Here is a 7,246-nt window from a genome sequence, read left to right as displayed (position 1 = left end):
CTGTAGTAATACCCGCATACAACTACGTCATCCGCCACAGGCCAGGCACAGAAAACTGCGCCGATGCTCTCAGTAGGCTGCCATTGCCCACCACGGGGGTGGAAATGGCGCAGCCCGCAGATCTAGCCATGGTTATGGAAACATTTGAGAGTGAGCAATCACCCATTACTGCTCGGCAGATCAAAACCTGGACAAGCCAGGACCCCTTATTATCTCTAGTCAAAAGCTGTGTACTTCACAGAAGCTGGTCCAGTGTCCCAGTGGAAATGCAGGAAGAGATAAAGCCGTTCCAGCAGCACAAAGATGAAATGTCTATACAGGCAGACTGCCTTCTGTGGGGCAATCGAGTAGTGGTCCCCAAGAAGGGCAGAGACACCTTCATCAATGACCTCCACAGTACCCACCCAGGCATCGTAATGATGAAAGCAATAGCCAGATCCCATGTGTGGTGGCCCGGTATCAATGTGGACTTAGAGTCCTGCGTTCACAGATGTAATACATGCTCGCTGTTAAGCAATGTACCCAGGGAGGCGCCGCTAAGTTTATGGTCTTGGCCCTCCAAACCGTGGTCTAGGGTACACGTCGACTATGCAGGCCGGTTCTTGGGTAAAATGTTCCTTGTGATTGTAGACGTGTACTCCAAGTGGATTGAATGTGAGATAATGTCAGCTAGCACGTCTACTGCCACTACTGAAAGCCTGCGGGCCATGTTTGCCACTCATGGTTTACTCGATGTCCTGGTGAGCGACAACGGGCCATGTTTTACCAGTTCAAAGAATTCATGACCCGTAACGGGATCAAACATGTCATATCTGCCCCGTTTAAACCAGCGTCCAACGGTCAGGCAGAGAGAGCAGTGCAAACCATCAAGCAAGGCTCAATGCAGACTTGCCTATCCCGAGTCCTGTCTAGCTACCGCACGAGATGCCACTCACTCACTGGGATCCCACATGCTGAACTGCTCATGAAAAGAGCACTTAAGATGAGGCTCTCATTAGTTCACCCTGATCTACATGAACAGGTAGAGAGCAGGCGGCTTTAACAAAGTGCATACCATGATAGCGCAAATGTGTCACGCGAGATTGAAATCAATGATCCTGTATTTTTATTAAATTATGGACAAGGTTCCAAGTGGCTTAACGGCACTGTCATGACCAAAGAGGGGAGCAGGGTGTTTCGGGTCAAACTTTCAAATGGACTCATTCACCGGAAACACTTGGATCAAATCAAACTCAGATTCACGGAGCAACCCACCTTGGACCCTATCTTTTTTGATCCCCCAACACACACACCAGTGGCAACCGGCACCACGATTGACCACGAAGCAGAAACGATCATCCACAGCAGCCCTGCAGGGCCCAACACACCAGGCAGCCCAGCAAGACCAGCTGCACAGCAGCCCAGCGAGGACCCAACAAATGATTCAACAACACCAGCTTTCACACTGACTATCAATCAGGGCAACAAGGGCCCCAGATCGACTCACATTGTAAATAGTTACACTATTGACTGGGGTGGGGGGGCGGGGGGGGAAGAGTGTTGTTATATATGTTGACTTGTATTTACTCTGTACAGCCACTGGAGGGCTTATCCCCTGGAGTCCCAAGGGATCCCATAATCCCTTGGGAGCACAGGTATTTAAGGAGGCTTCACAGGTTGGAGAGGCACTCTGGAGACCTGCAATAAAAGACTAAGGTCACACTTTACTTTGAGCTCACAGTATTCAGTCTGACTCTTTCTCCATACACAACACTCTGTCTTACAGATTCGCTTTCTAGATTCTTGCTATCCAACTTCTGCTTTGCTTCCCTCCCTTTTGAATTTGTTCTCAGGTTCCCATCCCCCTGCCAAGCTAGTTTAAACTCTCCCCAACAGCACTAGCAAAACTCCCCGTGAGGATATTGGTCCCGGCGCTGTTAAGGTGCAACCCGTCCTGTTTGTACAGGTCTCATCTCCCCCAGAAGCCATCCCAATGCCGGAAGAATTTAAAGCCCTCCCTCCTACACCATATTTTCTAGCCACGTGGTCATCCTCTCTATTCTTCTATTCTTATACTCATTAGCATGTGGCACCGGTAGTAACCTGGAGATTACTACCTTTTGAGGTCCTATCATTTAATTTTCATCCTAGCTCCCTAAATTCTTCCAATTGGACCTCGTCCCTCATTTTACCTATGTCGTTGGTCCCGATATGGACCACGACCTCTAGCTGTTTACCCTCCTCTCCTCGCCCCACCGCCACCCCCCCCCCCCCCCCCAGATGCCCTGCGTCTGCTCTGTGACATTCTTGAAGCTGGCACCAAGGAGGCACAAAACCATTCTGGAGTCACGTCTATGGCCTCAGAAACGCCCGTCTGTTTCCCTAACTATAGAATCCCCTATCACTAGGCTTTTTTGTTCTTCGTCTCTCCCTCCTGTGCAGTTGAGCCACCCGTGGTGCCTTGGAATTGGCTCTGGCTGCACTCCCCAGAGGCACCATCGTCCTTACCGATGCGCAGAAGTGAATATTGGTTTGAAAGCGAGATGGACTCACGGGGGGACTCTGCACTGCCTGCTTAGCACACTTACTACATCTGGTGGTCACCCTCTTCCCATGTACCTGCACGCCTTTAAGCTGCGGGGTGACCACCTCCTGAAACATGCTATCCACGTAGTACTCAGCCTCGCGGATGCACCTTATTGACTCCACCCACTGCTCCAGCTCCGAAACGCAGAGCTCGAGCAGTTGAAGCTGGAGACACCCCCTGTGCACATGGTTGTCTAGGCTGCGCGAAGCATCCAGGACTTCCCACATGCCGCAGGATGTGCACTCCACGGGACTGAGCTGCATTGCCATCCCTCTAGTTAGCCTTATCTAGTTTAAAACCTACTTAAAAAGAAAGAGAAAGAGAGCTACTCACCTCACCGACCTCTGTGGCCTCCCGAACTCACTGATCTCTGTGGCCTCCTGAACTCCGAGCTCCCAACCTGCCGGCCTCCAAACTCCCGGCCTACTTAAAAAAGAAATAAAGAAAAGAGAGCTACTTACCACCTCACTGACCTCCTGTCCTCCGAACTCCCGACTCACCGACCTCAGGGGCTCCCGACTGACCGACCTCAGGGCCTCTCGGACCTCCGAACCCCTGACCTCTCGAACCCCCGACCTCTCGGTCCAGTGGCAAGGATTAACCAAGACGACTGGGGACCAGCTCCGCTGCACGGACCTAGTGCGCACACATATTGCAGTGTGGGCTGGCCTATGCTGCCCCGGGCCCTCGCCTCTTCTGGGCCCCAAACTGATGCCTCTCCTGGGCCCCAATCATATCGCTCCACGATCACTCGCCACACCTGCGCCCCAACCTCGCCACTCCTGCTTTACCTCCTTTGAAGGCCCCAACCTGCTGATGGTTCTTGCAGGTCGGGGGAATATGACAACCTAAGAGAGATGCCAGGGAGAGAGATGGAGTAGGTGCCAGGGAACGGGGTTTGTGGTGGGGACCGGGGGAATGGCTTCAGTCTTCCCAATATTTAGTTCGAGAAAATTTCTGCTCATCCAGTACTGGACGTCGGACAAGCAGTGTGAAAACTTAGAGACAGTGGAAAGGTCGAGAGAAGTGGTTATGAGGTAGAGCTGGGTGCCGTCAACGTACATGTGAAAATTGATGCTGTGTTTTTGGATGATGTCGCTGAGGGGCAGCATGTTGATGAGAAATACATAGCTCACCCACAACTTCAAGTCGTTAGAATGCCAGCCAGAGCTTGGTAAAATTGATTAGGGAAGAACATGGACCTTTATTTCAACATTAATTGGAACCTCTTGCCAAAATTGTGAATGTTGTCAAGTTATTTGACTGGAGAGCTTCACAACTAAACACAATCCTGCTTTCACTCAGCATCTACAGATCATAGAATCATAGAATGGTTATAGGACGGAAGGCAGCTATTCGGCCTGTCGAGCTTGTATCGGCTCTCTGCAAGAACACCTCAGCTAGTCCCACTCCTTCGCCCCTTCCCTGTAGCCATGCAAATTTTTTTCTTTCGGGTACTCATCCAACTCCATTTTGAAAGCAGTGATTGAGTCTGCCTTGTAAGGGGGTGGTCTCTATGAGGGGGTCAGGTTCCCTTCTGACCAACTTGAGCGGTTCGAATCGCTCCCATTCCCTTGGGTTCTGTACTCTGGATTTATTTGGGGTGTGTGACAAAAGTGCAAAGGACACTGGTTTGATGCAAAAGAACTTCGTTTTTATTACAGTCAAAGTAATACAGGCTTACTACTCTAGTAAGAAAATACAAGGCTAAACTTACAATCACTCTAATAAAGGACAATACAAGGAAAGGTACAAGACCAGACTTAAAATCTCTCTGATAAAGAACCATACATTACATATTCAAAGGGGGTTACAGTAAAATTATACCTCCCACCTCCCAATACCTAATTCTAGCTAGGTTGGACTCCAGGGTATGCAGGGACTATGCTTACCAATCCTTTTGACAGTTAATGGTAGATCGCGGTTGTTTTTCCATTGACACCACGTTGACTGTGGTTGGTCATTGCCGCGATGGTGATGTTCTTCCTTCCTTCAGGACTTCGAGGCTGGAGAAGTTAGTTTACAAATGTCGAATTGGTTTCTCTCCTTGTCTTGAAGACACAGCGTAGTGTGGTACTAGTCTGTCAGTCAAAGTGTCATCTGAGGTAGTAGCAGCCTTGTAGCTACCTAGCAACCTAACCTCTGTTGAAAACAGGGGCCAGTTATACAATTTCAGTGTTTCTAATCTTGGCGCCAAATCTGTTCAAAATTCTTTATAGAATTTTGGCGGGCTTGGCGCTTCTTTGTAATATTTTGGTGGGCTCGTTAAAAGTTGATATGTTTTGGGTGAGTTGATGTTTGAAAACTGTTCCCTGATGGAAATATTAGTTTGGTAATTGCAATGTCCTTTTGTGATTAGTCTTTCGCATACAGGCTGGATTGGGCCTCTTTGCGATGTATATGCTGAAATGGTTGTCCAGACCCATGTTGATGGGTAGCTACCTCTGGGTGATTTTGTGATGTAAATGTTTCTTGTGGGGGAAGAATTTTCACATACTCATTCTTCCAGACAGGTTGACTTTGCCCTCACACCCAGGTAGCTTCACTTAATTAGACTGTCTCCTGCTAGTTCCTTAGGTCCGCCCACAGCCTTGAGTTTGTCTTTTAAAATCCAAAATTCTAATAAAGTTCGTAGTTTTTTTCATAAGCACTTTAGACTTCCAAACTTTTCAGGATGATAGTTCCAAATTAAATTTCCTTTCGAATGAGCCCAAACACTGGAGGGGGGGGGGGGGGGGGGTGGGGGAGTCGGTTCTTGTGAATTTTGCACCTGCTTCAGCCTCCATTACCCTTTTAGATAGTGCATCCCAGATCCTAACTACTCGCTGTGTAAAAAAGTTTTTTCTTCTGTTGCCTTTGGTTCTTTTGCCAATCACCTTAAATCTGTGTCCTCTGGTTCTCGACCTTTCTGCCAATGGGAACAGTTTCTCTCTATCTACTCTGTCCAGACCCCTCATGATTTTGAACACCTCTATCAAATCTTCTCTTAATCTTCTCTGCTCTAAGGAGAATAACCCCAGCTTCTCCAGCCTATCCACGTATCCCTGGAATCATTCTTCTAAATCTTTGCTGCACCCTCTCTAAGACCTTCACTTCCTTCCTAAAGTGCGGTGCCCAGAATTGGACAAAATACTCCAGTTGAGGCCGAATCAGTGTTTCACACAGATTCATCATAATTTCCACGCTTTTGTACTCTATACCTCTCTTCATGAAGCCCAGCATCCCACAAGCTTTTTTAACTGCTTTCTCAACCTGACCTGCCACCTTCAACAATTTGTGCACATGTACGCCCAGGTCTCTCTGTTCATGCATCCCCTTTAGGATTGTACCCTTTAGTTATATTTCCTCTCATTTTCTACCAAAGTGTATCACTTCACACTTTTCTGCGTTAAATTTCATGTGCCACGTGTCCGCCCATTGCACCAGCCTGTCAATGTTCTCTTGAAGTCTATCACAATCCTCCTCACTGTTCACTATACTTCCAAGTTTTGTGTCATCTGCAAAGTTTGAAATTGTGTCCTGGTGACTTATCTACTTTAAGTACAGCTAGCCTTTCTATTACCTTGACGTAATCAATTCTTATCCCAACCAGTATCTCCACTACCTCCTCCTTTATTATGTCTATCGCAGCACCTTCTTCCTTGGTGAAGACAGATGCAAAGTACTCATTTAGTACCTCAGCTATACTTCTTGCCTCCATGCATGGGTCTCCTTTTTGGTCTCTAATCAGCCCCACCCCTCTTACCACCCGTTTACTATTTATATGCCTATAGAAGAATTTTCGATTACCTTTTATGTTAGTTGCCATTCTATTCTCATTTTGTAACTGTTATTAGGAGCCAGATTCTTTGCTGATATTAATCCTTTCCCTAGCTTAGGGTGACTAATTATTATACTTACACGGCTGCTCCTATGATCATCGAGCTCAACATAGACGAGGGATTGAACCTAGGACCTTCCTGGCCTGCATGGGTCAGTTCCACACCACATGCTGCATTTGCCTACTAAGTCAGAGTTCCTTTCAGTCATATTGTACATGCCTCTTGTAATGGTATTGTCTAGCCAGATTATAAAATGTACATAAAGTCCCAGGATAACTGGTCAACATTTAGCTTGGTGCTAAAAAATGCATGAATCAGGAGTATCAATCTGCATCCTATCGCTCTGGGAGCACTGTAGCCAAGAGCTCCAATTTGCCGCACCGTTGTGTCACATTGGAAAAAAAGACCTGGATTTTGCGGTTGGTATGATGCCGCACCCTCAGAGTATGCTGTCATGCCGCCTTTGAAATGGACAGCAAGTTCGGGATTTAAGTACCTGCGCTAAATCCCAAACTTGTGTTTCGTCAAGTTCCGACTTGATAGATGATCCGCACCGACATTGAAATCCTAGCTGCTGGCGTAGAGTTGGGCTAATTGCCTACCAACTGCCCAACAATTACACCTGAAAATTTTATGGCTGGTGCAAACAGACACACCAGCCGTTTGCACAGCATAAGGGGATAACCTTTTGGAGATCCAAATATATATATATATATTATATATATATATATATATATAATATATATATATAATTTTAAAAGCTTAAACTACAAGCCAGTCTTTCAAACTTACCGTCAACCCCATGAGAGTAGAAAACACTTCCAAAAAATTTCAATAATATGCAAAATAACATTCCACT

The sequence above is a fragment of the Pristiophorus japonicus genome, chromosome 8 (genome assembly GCF_044704955.1).
Source record: "Pristiophorus japonicus isolate sPriJap1 chromosome 8, sPriJap1.hap1, whole genome shotgun sequence".
Taxonomy (NCBI): Eukaryota; Metazoa; Chordata; class Chondrichthyes; family Pristiophoridae; genus Pristiophorus; species Pristiophorus japonicus.
The sequence above is the reverse complement of the archived record's forward strand: the minus strand, read 5'-3'. Positions refer to the sequence as shown.